The 20,809-nt window shown below is 34.7% G+C and overlaps 1 protein-coding gene and 1 pseudogene across 3 annotated transcripts in view; one reads left to right on the plus strand and one right to left on the minus strand.

The window, feature by feature from the left end:
* The window catches only part of NSUN3 (NOP2/Sun RNA methyltransferase 3), a 114,246-nt gene that overhangs the window by 49,712 nt on the left and 43,725 nt on the right, over nucleotides 1-20,809 (plus strand). The gene's annotated exons all lie outside the window — the stretch shown is intronic.
* LOC141491395 (mitochondrial glutathione transporter SLC25A40 pseudogene) lies at nucleotides 2,985-4,159 on the minus strand (annotated as a pseudogene).

A 20,809-nucleotide genomic window follows, 5' to 3' on the forward strand; every position in this document is an offset into this window, starting at 1 on the left:
AATTTATTGACAGAGTTGGGCAAAATAATTCTGAATTATTACTTTAATTTCCTCCTCATTGGTTGTGAGTTCATCTTTTTCATTTATGATACTAGTAATTTGCTTTTCTTTTTTTAATCAAATTGATGAGAGGTTTATCAATTTTTATTTTTTTTATAAAACCAACTCTTGGTTTTATTTATTAATACAATAGTTTTTTTGCTTTTGCTTTTATTAATTTATCCTTTAATTTTTAGAATTTCTAATTTGGTATTTAATTGGGGGGTTTTAATTTGTTGTTCCTCTAATTTTTAGTTGCATATTTAGTTCATTGATTTCCTCTTTCTCTAATTTATTTGTAAACATTTACAGATATAATCTGTCCCCTGACTGCCACCTTGAGTGTATTCCATAGGTTTTGGTATGTTGTTTCATTATTGTCATTATCTAGGATGAAATAATTATTTCCTTAATTTGTTGTTTGATCCACTCATTCTTTAAAATGTGGTTATTTAGTTTCCACTTAGTTTTGGTTCTATATCTCCCTGGCCAAGTATTGCATGTGATTTTTTTATTGCATTATGATCTGAGAAAGATGTATTCACTATTTCTGCCTTTCTCCAATTGATTATTAGGTTTTTATGCCCTAATACCTGATCAATTTTTGTGTCAGTGCCATGTACTGCAGAAAAAAATATATTCCTTTCTGTCCTCATTCAATTTCCTCCATAAGTCTATCATGTCTAGGTTTTCTAACAATCTATTTACTTCCTTAACTTCTTTCTTGTTTATTTTTCTGGTTAGATTTATCTAAATCTGAGACTAGGAGGTTGAGGTCTCATACTCTAGAGTTTTCCTTTCTATATCCTCCTGTAGTTCTTTCAGCTCCTTCTCTAAGAATTTGATTGCTATCCCACTGGATGTATATATAGTCAGTATGAAATCACTTTATTGTCTATGGTACCATTTTGGAGGATATAGTTTCCTTCCTTATCTCTTTTAATGCTATTTTTGCAGCTACTTTGTCTGAGATGAGGATTGCTACCCTTGCTTTTTTTCCACATCAACTGAAGCAAAATATATTTTGCCCCATCCTTTTATCTTTACTCTATATGTATTCTCTCTGCTGTAAATGAGTTTCTTGTATGCAGCATATTGTAGGATTCTGGTTTTTAATTCACTCTGCTTTTTGCTTATGTTTTAAGGGATCATTCATCCTATTCACATGCAAAGTTATACTAATTAACTCTTTATTGCCCCCCATCCTCTGTTTGTATTTTTTCCCTTTATCCATATTCCCCTGTATTTTTTTTCTGAATACCACTACCTTCAGTGTGTTTGCCTTCCTATATCCAACCTCCCCTCCCCTCTCTTTCTCCTTCCCCTTTTCTCCTTCTTCCTTCCCTTCCTTCTACTAGTTCCCCTTTTCCTCCCCCCTCCCCTTTTCCCCTTTTAATACATAAAAGGTAAGATCAGTTTCTTAACTTTTTTTTTTAAAGGAAGCAAAATCTTTAATGAAAATGAGTTCAAAACAAATAGACATACATATAGTTTCCAAATCTATGACAAATCAACATAAGATGAAATACACATGGTAACACTTTAAAATATGAGATATAAAATGATTTGGTTAGCAAAATATATGAACAGTTCTCTTAGTTTTTAGTATAGAATGCATTAATTTTCTAACTCTTACCAGATAACATTTAAATCCCTATTTCCTTCAATTATTTTTTTCTGAAATTTTTCACATTTCTATGAAAAATACTTAGACCATAATAAAGTGCTTGTCTCATAACATAAATTATTCTGAGGGGAAAAAAGATCAAAGAGTAATTTTAAAAATTTACGCTACTTCCTATTCTGTCATTATATCTTTCTTCATTTCATTTTGACACATCACACACTATTGGCCTGTGACAAGAAAGGTTTCTTTAAAAATAAATACCACTACCCTTGATTATTGCTTATTTTCATGGTCAGCAATACAAATGTATAATGTAGTAATATGTGAAAACTGTAAGTTACATGAAAATATTTAGCCACTGATGATGTGATAATCTCTACCATAGAACAAACCTTCAAAATTGAGCTGGGAAAAATAAAATGACACCTATTAATTGCATAATAAAAAGTACAGGACTTATATGCTAAATCTTACTCATTTTAAATATCATGTAGTCCTCAAGTGCTAAAATGAATTTAGATAACTAGAGGCATCAGAAAGTAATGAAGCACTTCCTGTTTACTTTTTTCAATAGCAGTAGATCCTAGTTCTTAGCAATTATCATATCACAAACTAGGCTGCCTTTTCAAGTGCTCCATTTATCTGAACTGAAGATAGTCATTTTCTAAAGTAGTTTATTCTGTGCTGAATTAGGATGAACCATAATTTGAAATGAGCACAAAGTTTCCAAGAATAATATCCATAGTCTTCAAAATTGGAAGAACACAGCAAAAGATGTATAACTCTTGCTTATAGTGGCAAAAAAGTATTATTTTTGAACATAAAGGTAAAACAATCATGGTTAGAAAGCAGCAATCTTAATATGTTTAGGGCCCCAAACAAAAAAAAAAAAAATCTAAGGAATATTAGAATTAAATAAAACACATTGGTAATATTTGGCAGGTGCTAGTAATGACATTATATAATGTCTTCCACTTCCATTTAATTAAAAAATAATTATTTGTATACATGATTAAGATTTGCCCCTTTTTAGCCTTTTCTCTTTTAACACTACATTCCTATCATGTCATGAGAGGTAACGAGTAACAAAGAAAAGTACAGAATTCAATAAAGAATTCTTGCTGTCTCATCAAGCTTTTCTTTTCCTTTCTAATATTCTTACAAGGGTTAGGGATACCCTATGAAGAATTTTCTTAAACTTTTCCAAAGACAGAATAAAACAGAAGATGTATTCTTAAATTAGAATTAGAATTGGGAAAATAATATTTTTTAAAAATAAAGAAAAGATCATTTTAAACAGACCTGAAGTTTACACATTTCTGAGAATTTTCCAGTTAATAATATGACCGTAATTATTTCAAGTCCAAATAGCCAGAAGTATGATGTTCTTGTTTTTTGAGGTTTTGCTTAATGAAAAAAGCCTTCCCAAATTCATATGTACTGACCATTATGGCACAAGCAGGAGCAACTTTAATTAACCAGGGAATTAGTCCTGAAAATAATCCAGAAATTCCATGCTTAGCAACAATCTGCTTCATAATATCCCATGTGGATGCACGTAGAGCAACATCTCGAGGACTTTTATGTCTCCAAAGTTTGGTTTGTTTTTGTGTTTTTACGACATCAAATGGTAAAGTCACAATAGATGCAATAGAACCAGATATTGCCCCCGCAGCAAAATTTATTCCAAAGATTGGCTCATATTTATCAGAGTTTTTGCAAAGCCACTTCTTAAACATTTCAAAGTTATACCAGTACATTGCTGAGAAAGGTACATCTCTCATTACAGTAGAACTCCAGCCTCTCCAGAGTGAAATCCAACCATCTTCTGCCAATTTCCGTCTGACAAACAGATGTAATAACTTATAAGATAATGCTCTGGATTGCATTTTGGTTCTAATCAACTCTAAGGGACTTATTACAGTTACTGCACCTAATCTAGCCACAGTTCCAGCAAAAATTGGTACGTAGGCATCATTTTCTACTTTAGACTTCATAAATGAAGATAACTGGTCATAGCAGGTAAAATATATAACTGTAGCGGGAACTGCCATCACTAGTGTAGGGGGAAGACCACTCCACAAGGATTTTATGCCCTCATTTCGAATAATTTTTAAAAAGGCATCCAATGTTCCACTGAAGCGGCCAGGCTTCTTGTACCATGCTTTGTGGCTACCCTCTTCTCAGAAATACAGATGATCCATCAGTCCATTACAATATAAAAAGCATCTTCTTTTGGGGTAAGGGTTGTTCTGAACTTGGAGACGAATTTTAACAACATCCAAAGGAGTCACCATTAGTGATGTAAGAATAGCTCCAGTACATGAGGCAATCATTTGCTGCAAAGGTGTCACTGCAGGAAACATTTGTGCTGTCTGTTCGCCATCCATATTAACAACTGGTGAGAAAAACCCTGACTGCTTTGCATCCAGAGCCCTGTCCAATCCTCCCGATTCATATCCAGCCATTGGATCCAGATGGCTCTTCCGGCACCGGCGGTTGGGGCCCCGGCGGCGGGAGGCGCCTGGGTGGCCGGGGGGGGGGGGGGGGGGGGGGGGGGGCGGCGGTCGGGGCTCCGGCAGCATCCACCGCACCAAGAGGAAGCGCGCCCAGCCTGCAGCGGCCTCGTTGGGCCCCCGCTCAGTTTCTTAACTTAACTGAGTGTATGTATGTTAACTTTAAGCCAAATTTGATGAGAGTAAGATTCAGGTGGTTCTTACCCCTTCCCTTCTTTCCTTCAATTACAGTAAGTCCTTTGTACCTCCTAATGTAATGAGATTTACCCCATTCAATTTCTTCCATCCTCCCATCTCCTTACTGTCCCCCTTTTTAAGGAGGAATTGTTTTTAAATCATTCTATCTGCATCGCAGAAAATTCATGAATGTCCATCACTTCTGGCTAAGTATATTCTCTCTAAAAGAATTACAGTTCTTGAGAGTTATTATTGAGAGTCTTTCTCCCAGGTGGGGGTACAGCCAGTTTCATCTTATTGGATAGCAGTTTCACGAATATGTCATGAGTATTTATCACTTCTAGCTAAGTATCTTCTCTGTAATAGAGTTACAGTTCTCAAGAGTTATGAGAATTTTTCTCCCAGGTGGGGAATATAGCCATTTTCATATTATTAGATAGCAGGGTTTTTTTTTCTTTACCCTTTTTTTTAACCTTTTCATGTGTGTCTTGATCCTCTTGTTTGACATCCAGATTTTCTATTTAGTTCTGGTGTTTTCATCAGGAAATGGTGGAAGTCTCGCATTTCATTAAAAGTCCATCTTTTCCCCTGGAAGGGAGGGCTCAGCTTTGCCAGATAATGGATTCTTGATTGCATTTCAAACTCCCTTGCTCTTTGGACTATCTCATTCCAGGACCTTTGATCCCTTTGTGTTGATGCAGCCAGGTCCTGTGTAATCCTTACTGTGGCTTCTTGGTATTTAAATTGTTTTTTCTGTCTGCTTGCAGGATTTTCTCTGTTATTAGATAGTTCTTGAATTTGGCCTCAGCATTTCTTGTTGTTTTCATTTTAAGATTCCTTTCTGGAGGGGATAGATTTATTCTTTCAAGAATTATTTTGCTCTCTGGTTCCATGATATCAGGGTTGTTTTCCATCACTAAATACTATAATATTAAGTCCAGGCCTTTTTTTCTCTTCAATGTTTTCAGGAAGTCCTATAATTCTTAAAGTGGCTCTTCTCTATTGGTTCTCTAGGTCAATGATTTTTATGATGAGGTATTTTATATTTTCTTCTATTTTTTGATCTTTTGATTTTGTTTAACAAAATCTTATTGTTTCATGAAGTCATTAGTTTCCACAGATTCCATTCTTTTTTTTTAGAGCAGAATTTTCATTTACCTTTCACAATTCCTTTTCTAGTCAGTTCTATTTTTGAAGGAGTTTTCTATTTGCCCAAGTTTAGTTTTGAGAAAATTATTTTCTTTTTGCATTTACCTAATTGAGGATCTGAGAGAATTATTCTCCTTTTGTATTTGTCCAATTGTATTTCACAAGTATTTTTTTCCTTGTTGCAAGATGTTAATCTTCTATTGCAAAGTGTCCATTTTCTCTTGAGTTTCTTTTCCCAATGTTTTCCAATTCTTTCCTGATTTCTTCAAGGAAGTCTTTTTGGGCTGGAGACCAATTCATATTCTCCTCGGAAATCCTAAATCTCTCTTAGGGTTAGGATCTGTTACTTGTAAATATTTCTCAATGGACTCCCCTTTTGCTGGCCTTTCTTCATTTTCCTAGGATCTTATGCTAGAAGAGGGGCTGGCTCTCAGTGCTTTGCTTTTCAAAACTCTTGAGGCTTTGTTTACTTGACTTAGTAGCTCCAAGTAGGCTGGCCAGTAAGAGATCCTGGTTGCTTTCTCAGGAGTGTTTGAGGCCCTCTCCCTAGGCCTGGAGGGGGTGGGGTGGCAGCAGGGGTGTTAGTTAATCTCCCTTTCAGCTGAGTGAGCTCTTTTTGCTCACACCTGAGCCTAAAGGGATGGAGGGTTGGTTACTCTTTGTTCCAGAAGATGGCTTTTCTGGTGGATGTCCAGCCATGCTCTGCAACTCTGTGCTGGGAATCACCTTCCAGCCCAGCTGGGACTCCCCAAACTTCCGTAGGTAAATTTTGTCCTTGGATCCATCTCTCACCATAGCCTCCACAGCTAAGGCTGCACCACTGCTGCACCTGCGCTGTTTCTCTACTCTCTGCTCCTGGTTCTCTTATGGTCCCTTGAGAGAGACCTTTTGGTAGGTGTTCTCCTAGCTTCTCTTTCTGGTTTTTGTTGATTGATTTTCCCTTAAGAGGTTTCTTTCTTGTTATTTTTGAGGGGTAACCAGGAGAGCTTAGCACAGGGCCTGGCTTCTCTCTGCCATCTTGGTTGGCCGAGGAAAGGGAATCTAACTCTTATGTTCTTCAAAAAAAAATGAACATTTTTGTCTTTCATGTAATTGAATAAAATGATCAAAACATATCTATATATGATCTTTTTACTTAATTGCATGTAAAGATGTTTTTTAATATACATTTTTAAAAATTTTGAGTTTAAATATTGTCCCTTTCTCCTTTACCTCCTCCTCCCCAGAAGATAAACCTTTTAATATATGTTATACATGTTTGAATGAAGTCACAGACCCTCTATGACTGGGGAAAAAAGATAAAAATACAAAAGTGAAAAATAGTATTCTTTGACCTGTATTTAGACTGTAAGTTCTTTCTTTGGAGGTGAATAGCATTTTTTCATTATGAATCTTTTGAAATTATCTTAGATCCTTGTATTGCTGAGAATAAATAAATTATTCACAGTTGTTCATTGTATAGTATTGCTGTTACTGTGTACAGTTCCCTTGATTCTGCTCACTTCACTTTGCATCAGTTATGTCTTTCCATATTTTTCTGAAATCAGCCTGCTCATCATTTTGTATACACAGTAGTATTCCATCACATTAACCATTTCCAAATTTATGGACATCTTCTAATATCCAGTTCTTTGGCATTACAATAAGAGCTGCTAATTTTTTTTATATAATTAAATCCTTTCTCCCTATCCCCACCTCTTTTCCAAATCCTTTTGGGAAATAGACCTATTGCTGAATCAAAGATTATGCACAGTTTTACAGCCATATAGGCATAATTCCAAATTGCTCTCCAGAATAGTTGGATCAGTTAGTGTCTCAGTTTTCCCCTATCTGTCCAGTATTTATTATTTTCCTTTTCTGTCATAATAATCTGATAGATATGAGGTTGTTACCTCAGAGTTGTTTTAATATGCTAATCAATAGCAATATAAAGCATTTTATATAAATATAGATAACTTTGAAATCTTTGTCTGAAAACTGCTAATTCATAGCCTTTATCAATTGAGGGATGGCTTATGTTGTTATACATTTGAATCATTTTTTTTTTAGGTTTTTGCAAGGCAAACAGGGTTAAGTGGCTTGCCCAAGGCCACACAGCTAGGTCATTATTAAGTGTCTGAGACTGGATTTGAACCCAGGTACTCCTGACTCCAAGGCCGGTGCTCTATCCACTACACTACCTAGCCACCCCTGAATCATTTATATGTGTGTGTGTGTGTGTGTGTGTGTGTATATACATATATATATATGTATATATATATACATATATATATATATGTATATATATGAACTATAAAAATTGTGTCTCATCTTTGTATTTTTCTTTGAATCCTGGTTGCATTTGTTTTCTTTGTGTAAAAAAATCTAATATAATCAAAATTGTCTATTTTACATCAAGTAATGCTCTCTACTTCTTGTTTGGTTATAAAGTCTTCCTTTTTCTAGATCTGACAGGTAAAATAGCCCATGCTCCTCAAATTTACTTATGGTATCGCCCTTTATGTCTAAATCATATACTCATTTTGATCTTATCTTGGCATATGGCATAAGATGTTGATTTATACCTCATTTATGCCATATGGTTTTCCAGCAATTTTTGTCAAATAGTGAGTTCTTGTCCCAAAACCTGGGGTTTTTGCTGCTGTGTCTTGTGTACTAATCTATTTCACTTGTCCCCATTATAGTATTTCTTAGTACTCATCAGTTTTGATGATTACTCCTTCATAATAGCTTGAGATCTAGTATGCCTAGGCTACCTCTCTTCACATTTGTTTTCATTAATTCCATTGATATTTTTAACTTTTTGTTTCTCTAGATGAATTGTGTTCAGGATTTTTTGAAGCTCTATAAAATAATGTTTTGATAGTTTGATTGGTATGGCATTGAACAAGTAAATTAATTTAGGTAGAAATATCATTCTTATTATATTGGATCAGCCTTCCCATTATCAATTAAAATTTTCTGAGATGCTTAGATCTTTATTTATGTAAAAAGTATTTTATAGTGATTTTACATAGTTTCTGTATTTATCTTGGCAGAAAGAATCCCAAGTTTTTTATATTGTTTGCAATTACTTTAATTATTAAAGTGTCTAAGGAAGATGTGAACTCAGGTCCTCTTGATTCCAGGGCTGATATTCTATCCACTGTGCCACCTAGCTGCCCTACAGTTACTGATACACTTTGTTGATAAAAATATAAATGCTGATGATTTATGTGGGTTCATTTTATATTCTGTAACTTTGCTACAGATATTTTTTCCAGCTAGATTCTTTAGGAATCTCTTATGTATACCATCCTATCGTTCAGAGTGATACTCTCATTACTCATTTCAATTCCTTCAATTTATTTTCTTTTCTTATTACTGTAGCTTCTATTTCTAGTACAATATTGAATAATAGTGGAGCGGCTAGGTCGCACAGTGGATAGAGCACCGGCATTGGAGTCAGGAGTACCTGGGTTTAAATCCGGCTTCAGACACTTAATAATGACCTAGCTGTGTGGCCTTGGGCAAGTCGCTTAACCCCACTGCCTTGCAAAAAAAAAAAAAAAAAGAATAGCAATAATAGGAATTCTTGCTTTTTTTCTTCTGATCTTACTGGGAAGACTTCTAGCCTATCCTTGATACAAGTTAACACATTCTGCTAGTTTTAGATAGACTATACTTATCATTTTAAAGAAAGCACCTTTTATTGTCTATGGTACCTTTTAGGAAGATGTGGTTTTCCTTCCTATTTATTTAATTGGATTTATTTTGCTTTAGCTTTGTGTGAGATTTTGATTGCTACCTTGCTTTTTTTTTTTTTTTTGCTTTAGTTGAAACATAGTAGATTCTGCTCCAACCCCTTATTTTTGTTTTTTTGGGGGTTTTTTTTGGTGCATGTCTTTGTTTCAACTATATTTCTCATAAACACTTTGTGTAGGTTTCTAGTTTGTAATTCACTCATATCTGCTTCTGTTTTTGTATGAATTCATCACATTCATATTCACAGTTGTGTTTACTTTCTAAAAAATTTCATTTATTTATTTAAGGCAATGGGATTAAGTGACTCGCCCAAGGTCACACAGTAAGGCAATTATTAAGTGTCTGAGGCTAGATTTGAACTCAGGTACTCCTTACTCCCAGGATGGTGTTCTATCTACTTTGCCACCTAGTTGCCCCCACAGTTATGATTACCTAATTGTGAATATTCCTCCATTCTATTTTTCTCATTCATACTTCTCTCTCCTTTCCCCTGTCTCTCTTGACCAGTGTTTTGCTTTTGACCCCAACTCTCTTAATTTGCCCTCCCTTCTATTACTTCCTTCTCTTGTCCCACCCCTAATTCCTTATAGGATAAGATAAATTTCTATATCCAACTGAGTGTGTATGTTTTTTTTTTGGAGCCAGATCTGATGAATATAAGGTTCCCTTTTTTCTTCTACTGTAATAGGTTTTTCAGTCCTCTTCAGGTGAGATAATTCACCCCCTTCTACTCTCTCTTCCTTTTCCTAATGCAGATCTCCTTCTCACTCCTTAAATTCTTTATATCATCCCATCAAGTCAATTTATATGCTATACTATCTAGGTATCTAATTGCCCTAAGAGTGATAGTTCTTAAAAGTTACAAGTATCTTCTTCATGTGTAAGAATATAAACTTTTTATTGAATCCCTTTTGTTTTCCCTTTTTTGTGTAACTTTTTTTTCTTCTCTTGAGTCTTGCATTTGAAAATTGAGGTTTTTGCTTAGCTCTGGCCTTTTCATCAAGAATACTTGAAGATCCTTTATTTCACTGAATGACCAATTTCTCCCTGAAGGATTATGCTCAGTTTTACTGGGTAGCTAATTCTTGGTTATAATCTAAGTTTTACTTTATTCTTGGAATATCATATTCCAAACCCTCCAATCCTTTAATGTAAAAATTTATGAATCTTGTAAAATTCTGATTGTGACTCCTTACTATTTGAATTGTTTCTTACTGTCTGCTTGTAATATTTTCTCCTTGACCTGGGAGGTGTGGGATTTGGCTATTATAATCTTAGGAGTTTTCATTTTGGGATCTCTTTGAGGTGGTTATTGGTAGATGGTTTCAGTTACTATTTTACCATCTGATTTTAGGATATTAGGGCATTTTTCCTTTATAATTTCTTGAAAAATGATGTCCAGGCTTTTATATTTTTGACCTTTGCTTTCTATATAATAATTCTTAAATTATCTCTCATGGATCTACTTTCCATGTCAGTTGTTTTAGCCATGGGATATTTTACAGTTTCACTTATTTTTTCATTTTTTTGGATTCTTTTTTATTTATTATTTTATTTAAGGCAATGGGGGTTAAGTGACTTGTCCAAGGTCACACACCTAGGCAATTATTAAGTATCTGAGATTGGATTTGAACTCAGGTCCTCCTGACTCCAGGGCTGGTGCTCTATCCACTGTGCCATCTAGCTTCCTTAGGAGCTGATTTTTTGTATATATTGAAATTCTCTGTCACCTTAGGAGCTTTCTATTATAAGAAAAGGTTGACGGGTTGGTTGTTTTTTTGTTGGTTTTGTGTGGGGGGGGAGGGTGGTTTGTTTTTTGGCTTATTTTCCAGCCTATTTTGTGACTTGAAGTGCTCTCTGCTCCTTGAAACAATCTACCAATCACCTCCTGAAACAGATCCCAAAATGAAAACTCCCAAGATTATAGTAGCCAAATTCCAAAGCTCCTAGGTCAAGGAGAAAATATTACAAGCAGACAGTAAGAAACAATTCAAATAGTGAGGAACCACAATCAAAATTTCACAGGATTTATAAATTTCTACATTAAAGGATTGAAGTGTTTGGAATATGATATTCTAGAAATAAAAGATTGTGCTGAGGCCAGAGGCCTGAGTTCTGACTTGTTGTTTTGGTACTTCTGAGCCTAATGGCTTGCCTTGCGAGTGGTCAAAGCCTTCTCCATTTTCCCTCTGTGTGGACCCAGGGTCTCAGTGGCTAACTTGTGCCTCCACTGGCTTGCCTAGATACCATCTGTGCTTCTTTGCACTTCCCTGTTACCGTAGTGAGATAGACCTTTCTTGAAGAAGTTGTCTTGAACTGGGAAATTGTTTCACATTATCCTTTTGTGGATTCTTCCACTCCAGAATTTGTTTTGAGATTGTTATATTATTTTAAATTGTTTGGAGGAGAATTTTGGAGAACTCAGGCAAGTTCCTGACTTTTCTCTATCATCTTGGCTCTGTCCCTTACTCCATGTTCTTTTAAAACTCCTTCCAGGACTTTGTCATTCTTAAGGCTTTACTTGTCATGGTGCTCATTTCATGAGTTATCTTTCCCCAAAATCTAACTAAAATTCACTTTCTACTTGAATACTCTTGCTTCTGATGGTTCTTAATACATAAGTGATTTTGGTGGGATATAAAAGTTTTTAATAGTATTATGTACTCTATATACAGTACTTGGCTCTCACTATTTAATTCATCCTGTTGAGAAGCAATGTTTTTCATATTTAGTTGATAAGAATTTAAATATAATATTAGCATAGTTAATGGCTATTGTTTTCTTCAGAAAAAAAAGAACTGAATAACTTTCTCAGGATTATATTATTAGAAAAGTGCAACCCAGTGCTCTGTGTTGCCATTTAAACTATATATAATTTTCTTATTTCTATATTAAAATAATGCTAGTGTAACATTATTTTGTTATTACACAGATTTTTATAAACAACTACCTGAATCATTTTACCTGAAAATCTGACATCCTGTAAAGGAGTAGTGTGTTTCTCTAATATTCAAATTATAGTAAGACGCTACCTTACCTCATTTTTTTATAAAGTCATCTGGGTCAGTTTTTTCATGTAGGGACCCATGGAGTGACTTTAGGAGATCCATTGACTTTGACCTTTGAAGGGAAAAAAATTTATACCTTATAAAAGATAAATATAATTCATTTCCCTCTCTAATCCTTTATATATTATTTTATACATCTAAATACTTTTTATTCTGAGAAGGGAGCCATAGACTTCATTCACATAACTGCCAGAGGGGTCCATGACTTCAAAAAAGTTAAGAATCCTTGTTCTGAACTGTTTATAGTTATTGAAAAAGTTGTAATTTTGTATAATCGCATAATCACATTTAAATAGATCTTAAAATCACACTCAGTTTAGAGTTGCAAACTCTTTAAATTTTCTTTTTCTAAAATTAGTTTTAAGCTGTGGGAAAACATCAAGCTTATAGTGGCAAAAGTATGAGTTTACCATTTACTAAGTGGTAACATTAGAAAAATTGTTGAACTTCTCTAGACTTCAATTTTTTCATCAGTAAAGTGAGGGAATTGTACTAGATGGTATCTGAGGTCATCTATAAGAATATGATCTCCCTTACTCATCAGGATAAACCTGTGTGTTTTTTCTTAGTATGAAGGGAGGGTAGGGAATAAGCATTTAATACAGTACCTATAGATGCCAGCACTATGCTGGGCTTTTTACAAATATTATATCATTTGCTTCTCACAGTATACCTACAACTAAAGAAACTGAAGCAAACAGAGGTTATATGATTTGCCCAGGGTCATACTGCTAGTCATTATTTAAGACTGGATTGGAACTCAGGTTTTACATGAGGGCTGTTGAGTTCAAGGGACTGTGAAGACTGAACCATATTATATCCCCAAAAAGATGAGTTTGATATTGAGCATAATGAATACATTTTATCCATTAACTGTAATAATAATCAAAAGATTAGACTTTTATTTTGAATTTATAAGAAGTGTTACAAACTCTTTCAAGTATGTGCCAGAAGCTATTTTTAAAATTTGAATGGGTTGAAAAAAGAATCATAGAAATAATTGTAATTCTATTTATAGAATGTGCTTGAAATGCTTTGAAATATGGAAAAAACTTTATTTTATTGCCAATAGCAGTAAAAGCAAATCATTTCCCAGAAATGGATGAAGGATTTTTGTCATATACTGTACTTGAACAAATCAGCCTTCTGGGAATATTTGACGTAATGTATCAGATCCTCAATATTCTTCAGATATCAGAGGAAATTGAGGGAAAATAATGCTAAAAATGGTATAAAGGATTATTTTCTTCAAAATATTTTACAGGAATAGTGCAAGGAAGTCTTGCTGACTTTTAAGTGAAAAGCACCTAACCAAAACTTAAGTTTTTTTTACAAAAATATGAATATTGCAGTAATGCATCATGTCACCCATTTCTGTAGAACAAATCATTCATATTTAAAACCTTCTGATTTTTTTTCCCTTCTCTATTTGACAAGAAAAATTTAATTTGTGAATTTTGGGAAAAAGAAAAGAGATAATATGATGAAGTACTGATATAATAAATTATAACATAGCCATTAGAGGAAAAGATATTCATTGGGAATATAGGCATTGTGAACCTGAGTTGATTGAACTTAGCAAAACTTTTATCACTGTCCAACAAGCAAGTCCTTGAGCACTTTCAGATCCTCAATTACTTTATATTCTTGTGATAAGAAGTGAAGTGACTAACTTTATAAACAGGAACTTTTTGAACTGACAGTATGGCAGTTTGATCAGTTTGGAGTTTTGAGGGAGATTTTGATGAACTATGAGAGAATGGATATAATGTTGCTTCAAGATTGAGTGGAGTTAGGGGCAGCTAGGTGATGCAGTGGATAGAGCACTGAACCTGGAGTCAGGAGTACCTGAGTTCAAATCTGGCCTCAGACACTTAATAATCACCTAGCTGTGTGGCCTTGGGCAAGCCACTTAACCCCACTTGCCTTACAAAAACCTTAAAAAAAAAAAAAAAGATTTAGTGGAGTTTGTAAGTATCCTTAACTGAAGTTGTCTCTTCTCCCTGTGCTCAGATGGGACATGTCTGGGGGCAGAGATGAGGTGTGCACCTGATGCTGATGCCTCCTCTTCAGAGAATTCATTCTAATGATCATGCTTTCTTTTCTTCCTCTTTCTGGGAGAGAGAATACCTAAAAATCTATCTTTTTTGTTAATTCATTGAACAAATATTTATTGAAGTTCTACAATGTGTAATATGCTTCCTTTAGCACACTGAGGTGTGCAAAATAAATAGGAAAAATATCTACTTTCAAGAAATTTATCTTCTTGCACTTTAAGAGAAGAAAATTTAGGTTACCTATGGTAACCTTGCAAATATGTTCTAAAACTCTCTACTGGGCAGAAATAATTTTTGCAAGGACCATAGACAAAGGACTGATTTTATTAATTTATTAATTTAAACTACTACTATTAATTTAACAACTAGTTAATTTTTTAAAATGATTTATTTATTTACATGTTACTATAATAATCTTGTGAAAATAATCATATACCCTCCTCCTTCAAAAAAAATAGAGAAACCTTAAGAGAAATAAAGTGAGAGAAAAAAAAGTATGCCTCAGCCTGTGTTCAGATACCACCAGTTCTGTCTCTGAGATGGTTTGCATTCTTTATCATAAGTCCATGAGAGAAGTTGCTTCAATCTTTTTTCCCATAGTTCTTTTGCTAACTGTATTTCTTTTTATTCTATTCCTCCCTACTCCCATCTATTCTATTTTCTCTCTCTTCCTATCACCCTGTCCTTCCTTAGAAATATATTACTTTCCTCTCCAATGACTTTCTCTCACTTCTGTCACTACACCACTCTCCCCTCCCCTTGTCCCTTTTCTCCCATTCCTTTCCTTTTTTTCCCTCTAAGGGTAAGATAGATTTCTACACCCTCTTAAGGGTGTATGTTATTTCTTCTGAGTCATTTCTGATGAGAGTGAAGGCTCACTCATTCCTCCTCACCTTCTCCCCTTTCACTCCATTGCAAAAACTTTTTCTTGACTTTTTCACATGAAATATCTTAGCCTATTTTACCTCTTTTTTCCTTTCTCCCAGTACATTCCTTTTTTTACCCATGTGACTCCACTGTTATAATGTATTATACCATTATATTTAATTCCCTCCTGTGCCTTAACTGCTCTTAAAAATGAGAAGGTTCATATGAGTTATCAGTGTCTTCTTCCCTTCCAGGAATCATGAAATCCCTCATAATTTGTCCTTCCCTTCTGATCCTCCCCTTGAAGATTAAATTTTCTGTTCAGCTGTAGTCATTTCAACAGGAAGGTTTAAGTCTCCTATTTTATTGAATATCCATCTTTTTCCCTGAAAGAGGATGTTCAGGTTTGCTAAATAGTGTGGATTCCCAGTTGTAGTTCAAGCTCTTTTGTCTTCTGTAATATCATATTCCAAGCCCTCCAAGTCCTTAATGTATATACTGCCAAATCTTATGTAATCCTGACTGAAGTGCCAGGGTAAAAGAATTGTTTCTTTCTGGCTGCTTGTAATATTTTCTCTTTGACTTGGGAGTTCTGGAATTTGAATATAATATTCCTGGGAGGTTATTTGTTTTTCTTTTTCAAGAAGTATTCCCTCAATTTCTTTTTTGCCCTCTGCTACTAGGCTCTCAGGGCAATTTTTCTGGATTATTTCTTTAAAAATAAAGTCCTTTTCCTGTTCATTAGCCACTTGTAATTCTGCCTGCCCCCATCCATCAGCCTTTTTCTTTTGTCTCCCCCTTCTTAAATATGGGAATCACTTAACCAAGGCCAATAAAAAACACTCATTTTATATAACCAATAAATATAAAACTAATTAAAACAGATAATTTTTAAATTATCTCTCCTGGATCTGTTTTCCAGGTCAGTTGTTTTTCCATTGAGATATTTCTTCTATTTTTCATTCTTTTGGTTTTGTTTTATTGTGTTCTTGATTTCTCACAAAGTCATCACCTTCCATTAGCTCTGTTCTACATTTTGAAGGAGTTTCATCACAGAAATTTTTTATCTCCTTTTCTATCTGAACAATTCTTCTTTTTAAGACATTTTTCTCCTCATTGACCTTTTGGATTGCTATTCCCATTTGACCTAATTTGGTTTTTAATATGTTATTTTCTTGAGTATTTTTTTGTATCTCCTTCACTAAGCTGCTGACTTGGTTTTCATGATTTTTCTGTAATGCTCTTGTTTCTCTTCCCAATTTTTCCTCTACATCTGTTACTTGCTTTTCAAAGTCTTTTTTGAGTTTTTCTATTGCCTTAGATCAATTCCTATTTTTCTTGGAGGTTTTGGATACAGAAGCTTTAACTTCATCATCTTCTGAGTGTGTATATATATATATATATTATATTTATTCTTCCATGGGTCCAAAAGTAATTCTCTTTTTTTCTGTTTGCATATTTCTTTAGCCTATGATGTGATTTTATCATCCTTTCAAAGCTTTTGAGGGTTTTTGGGACACCTCTCACCCCCAGGACCTTAATTCTCTCAATTTTTTTTTTTTTTTGTGAGATACTCTGACTGCTCTCCTGGCCTGTGCTCTGTTCTGTGGAAGACCATAAGCACTCCCCTCTGCTATGGAGCTATGAGGAGGATCCCTGCTTCTCCATGGTAGTATGGGGGCCAGACTGCACCCTGGATCTGAGTATGGGCAAAGCAGCAGAGTCTTGCCTCAGTGATAACAGAAAAACCTCTGCAGTCTCTCCCCAACCCTTTATGTCTGGGCTGAGTGCTCTGGAATCAGCTTCTGATGTCTCTATGGGTTCCTGGGGCTACCTTGAAGCCTGTGGCTTGAGGCTTGACCTGGGCTCCATGCTAACTGTGGTGAGGCAGAGTTTTCCTGCCCACATCCAGTCTGTCCTGGTTACCCCTGAGCCTAAGAGATCAGGAAACCACTCAGTGAGTGCCCCCCCCCCCCCTGCAGTTAGGGAGGTTTGCTGGTTTGCTCAGGAGCAGCTCAACTGCTGTGCTATGGCTCTTTCCAACCCTGGTCTTTTCCATGGATCTACTAAGTTGTCTTAGTCTGGAAAATTGTTTCACTCAGTCTTTCTTTGGGTTCTGCCATGCCAGAATTTGATTAGAGTCATATTTGGCATTTGGGATTTTCTGGGGAAGAGTTTTTGGGAATTCCTTCCTTCACAGTGCCATCTTGGCTCCAACCCTCATCTATAATTTTTCCTGTCCTTTTGTTGCATTAAATTAAAATCTGTTTTAATTAGTTTTGCATTTACTGGTTATATTAAATGATTGTTCTTTACTGACCCTGAGTAAAGTGATTCACTATCTATGAAGGGGAAGACAGAGGAGAAAGGTGGGTGGATAGGAAGAGGCAGAGGTGCTATGACTAGTGAAATATAAAAGAGTTAAAGGGACAGGTTTGGATCTTTTTCCTAAATTGATGAATTCTCCACTGACTGGGAGCTCTTGTGCTAAATGAGAGAGAAAATTTTATAGATTATTGTATTTTATAAATTTTTTAAAGTAAAACAAGGTAATCACTTTGCCTTTGACAAAAAATCTTGAGTCATGAGTAATCAGATTTAAATGGTGGAAAGGCAGTTGGGTAAATAAAGGACCAGAAGATTCCCTATAAGTGTAACTTATTTCCTATCCTATCTCTTACAGAACTTTTCCCTCATTTCTAAAATTTTTTTTTCCCCTTCATTGTTTTTTAAGGTCTGTTTGTTCCTGAAGTTGAAGTAAAGGGAAGGTGTTGTTTAAAGTTAGGCCACCCCCATTGGGCTATTAGGGAATGTGTGGTATCATTCATTGGTCTGTCCTAGAGGAAGAAAGTAGTTTTCTTTTTAAATCACATTACTTCCCACACTCCCAACTACGCTCCATTGCCACAGTCATGAAAACAGTAAATATTGAAAAATATTATTTACTAATCTTTGAGAAAATGTTCATTTTTCCTCTATTTCTTCCTTTTACCTCCTTCCTTAAATTTAGCACTAGAGAAAATCGATTTTTTTTCCCATAGAGTCAAATTCAGAAGAAACAAGAATAGTATTACTTATCAGTAAATCCTAAAACTTTCTTTTTTAGAATCACACAGTTAACTGGAATTACCATGTAATAGTGGAAATTAGATATTAATATTTCTTTAGTAATCTTTTATATCTGCAAATATTTTTGTATTTTGGTCTTGGCTGAGATGTCTACAACATACATATTTTCTTTTTTCTTAAAGGAGACATAAGTATTTCTTTCTCTTCATCTCCAAAAATAACTTTAAAAATTTAAATAATATATATATTGAAAAAGAAAGCTGTAGAATAATAACAGTCTTGAATTATTCAGAGTCTTTTAAGGGTTTTCAAAATAGTGATGCAAATGAAATACAACCACTAAGTGCATTCACTGTTAAGCCCATAAAATAGAAAAAAAAATGACAATATATCATGATTTGTCATTCCTTTCACAGAAATATTTATTGTCTGTATTTACTCCGGTAGGACCAAAATTACAGCCTTTCAGCAAAAAGAAAATTGACTTCTGTAATAAGAAAGAATAATCTCTGGAACATAAAATCTCACAAAATGATTCTGATCAATATTGTCACATACTAAATTTTTAATCTGCATTTACAAACTGCTTTTATAATAGGTGATTTTTTTCTATGAATTTGATTTAAGACTACCCCTCAGACTTTGAAAAATGTGTTTTAATTCTAGTTTTAGTATATATAACTCACTCTTAAAATAGCTAGTTTTCCAGTGGTTGGTTATAAGTCATAGTTCAAAGGACAGTGAAGAAGTTATGATTTAAGCAGACCATGGCATATTACTGAATGTACCCTTTCTTGTTCCCAAGAAGTGACCTAAGAAATAGATATACAGGAAATGTATATTGGAAGATGGAGATAGGTCTGTCATATAGTAAGAGCAAGCCTGTGTCCTGCATTGTTACTTCTGAGATTTTAAAGATTTAGAGAAAGGCATCCACTATGTGGAAGATTGATAGGAAGAAATGGAAGAGAATAGAACAAAATGAAAAAATGTACAAATGTATTGCAATCTGTACCACAGAAATCACATCTCCCTATCAGTGAAATACCAGATCCATTAAAATATTGAATTATATGGAACTTTAAACAATTTTAACCAACACATTTCTTTGGATGATCACTTCCCTTCTTTCCCCCTTTCACTATGACTTTTCTTTATTGGATCAGTTGTTGAGACATTTTTGTTTTGCTTGTCTCTGCTTTTATCAAGCAAAGGATTGCAAATTGTCAGCTAGTCAGTGTGATAGATAGAGTGCTGAGCTCATAGGGTCAGGAAGACCTGAGTTCAGATCCTGCTGCAGATATTCAATTGTGTGCCCTGGGCAAATCTTGATTTCTAAAGGCTTAATTTTTGTTAGCTTTGGTCTCCTCAGCTATAAAATAGGGACATGAACACCTTTTCTCTTCCCGGCCCCAAACCCTGGATTGGTTCTTTTTAATATTTTATTTGTTTTCCAATTATATACAATAGTAGTTTCTACCTATCATTTTTGTAAGATTTTGAATTTTACACTTTTCCCCCATCCTTCCTCCCCTCCCCTCCCTCCCTCCCCACCCCCCACAGAAGGCAGTCTGATAACCCTTACATTGTTTCTATGCTATACATTTATTGAAATTGAATGTGTTGAAAAAGAAATCATGTCCTTGAGGAGAAAATAAAATATTACAGATAGCAAAATTATGTAGTACATAAGACACCTTTTTTTAATTGCAGGTAATAGACTTTGGTTTTTATTTAAACTCCACAGTTCTTTCTCTGGATAGAGATAGTATTCTTTGTCACAGGTACTCTGAATTTATCCCTGATTATTGCATTGATGAAATGAGCAAGTCCATTAAGGTTGATCATCACCCCCATGTTGCTATTATGGTGTACAGTGTTCTTCTGGCTCTGCTTCTCTTGCCCAATATCATTTCATGCAAGACTTTCTTGACTTCTCTGAAATCCCATCCCTCTTGGTTTCTAATACAGCAATAGTATTCCACAACATACATATACCATAATTTGTTTAGCCATCCTCCAAATGATGGACATTCACTCTATTTCCAATTCTTTGCTACCACAAATGGCTGCTATGAATATTTTTGTACAAGTGATGTTTTTACCCTTTTTTTATGATCTCTTCAGGCTATAGACCCAGGAGTGGTATTGCTAGATCAAAGGTTATTTATATTTTTATTGTACTTTGGGCATACTTCCAAATTGCTCTCCAGAAAGGTTGGATGAGTTTACAGCTCCACCAACAATGTATTAGTGTCCCAGATTTCCCACATCCCTTCCAACATTGAACATTGTCCTTTCTGGTCATATTGTCCAATCTGATAGGTGTGAGATGGTATCTCAGAGCTGCTTTGATTTGCATTTTTCTAATGATTGGAGCAATTTTTTCATATGACTGGATTACTTTGATTTCCTCATTGGTAAATTGCCTTTGCATATCCTTAATCATTTCTCAATTGGGGATTGGCTTGTTTTTTATAAATTTGACTCACTTCT

This window comes from Macrotis lagotis, chromosome 6 (genome assembly GCF_037893015.1).
Source record: "Macrotis lagotis isolate mMagLag1 chromosome 6, bilby.v1.9.chrom.fasta, whole genome shotgun sequence".
Taxonomy (NCBI): Eukaryota; Metazoa; Chordata; class Mammalia; order Peramelemorphia; family Peramelidae; genus Macrotis; species Macrotis lagotis.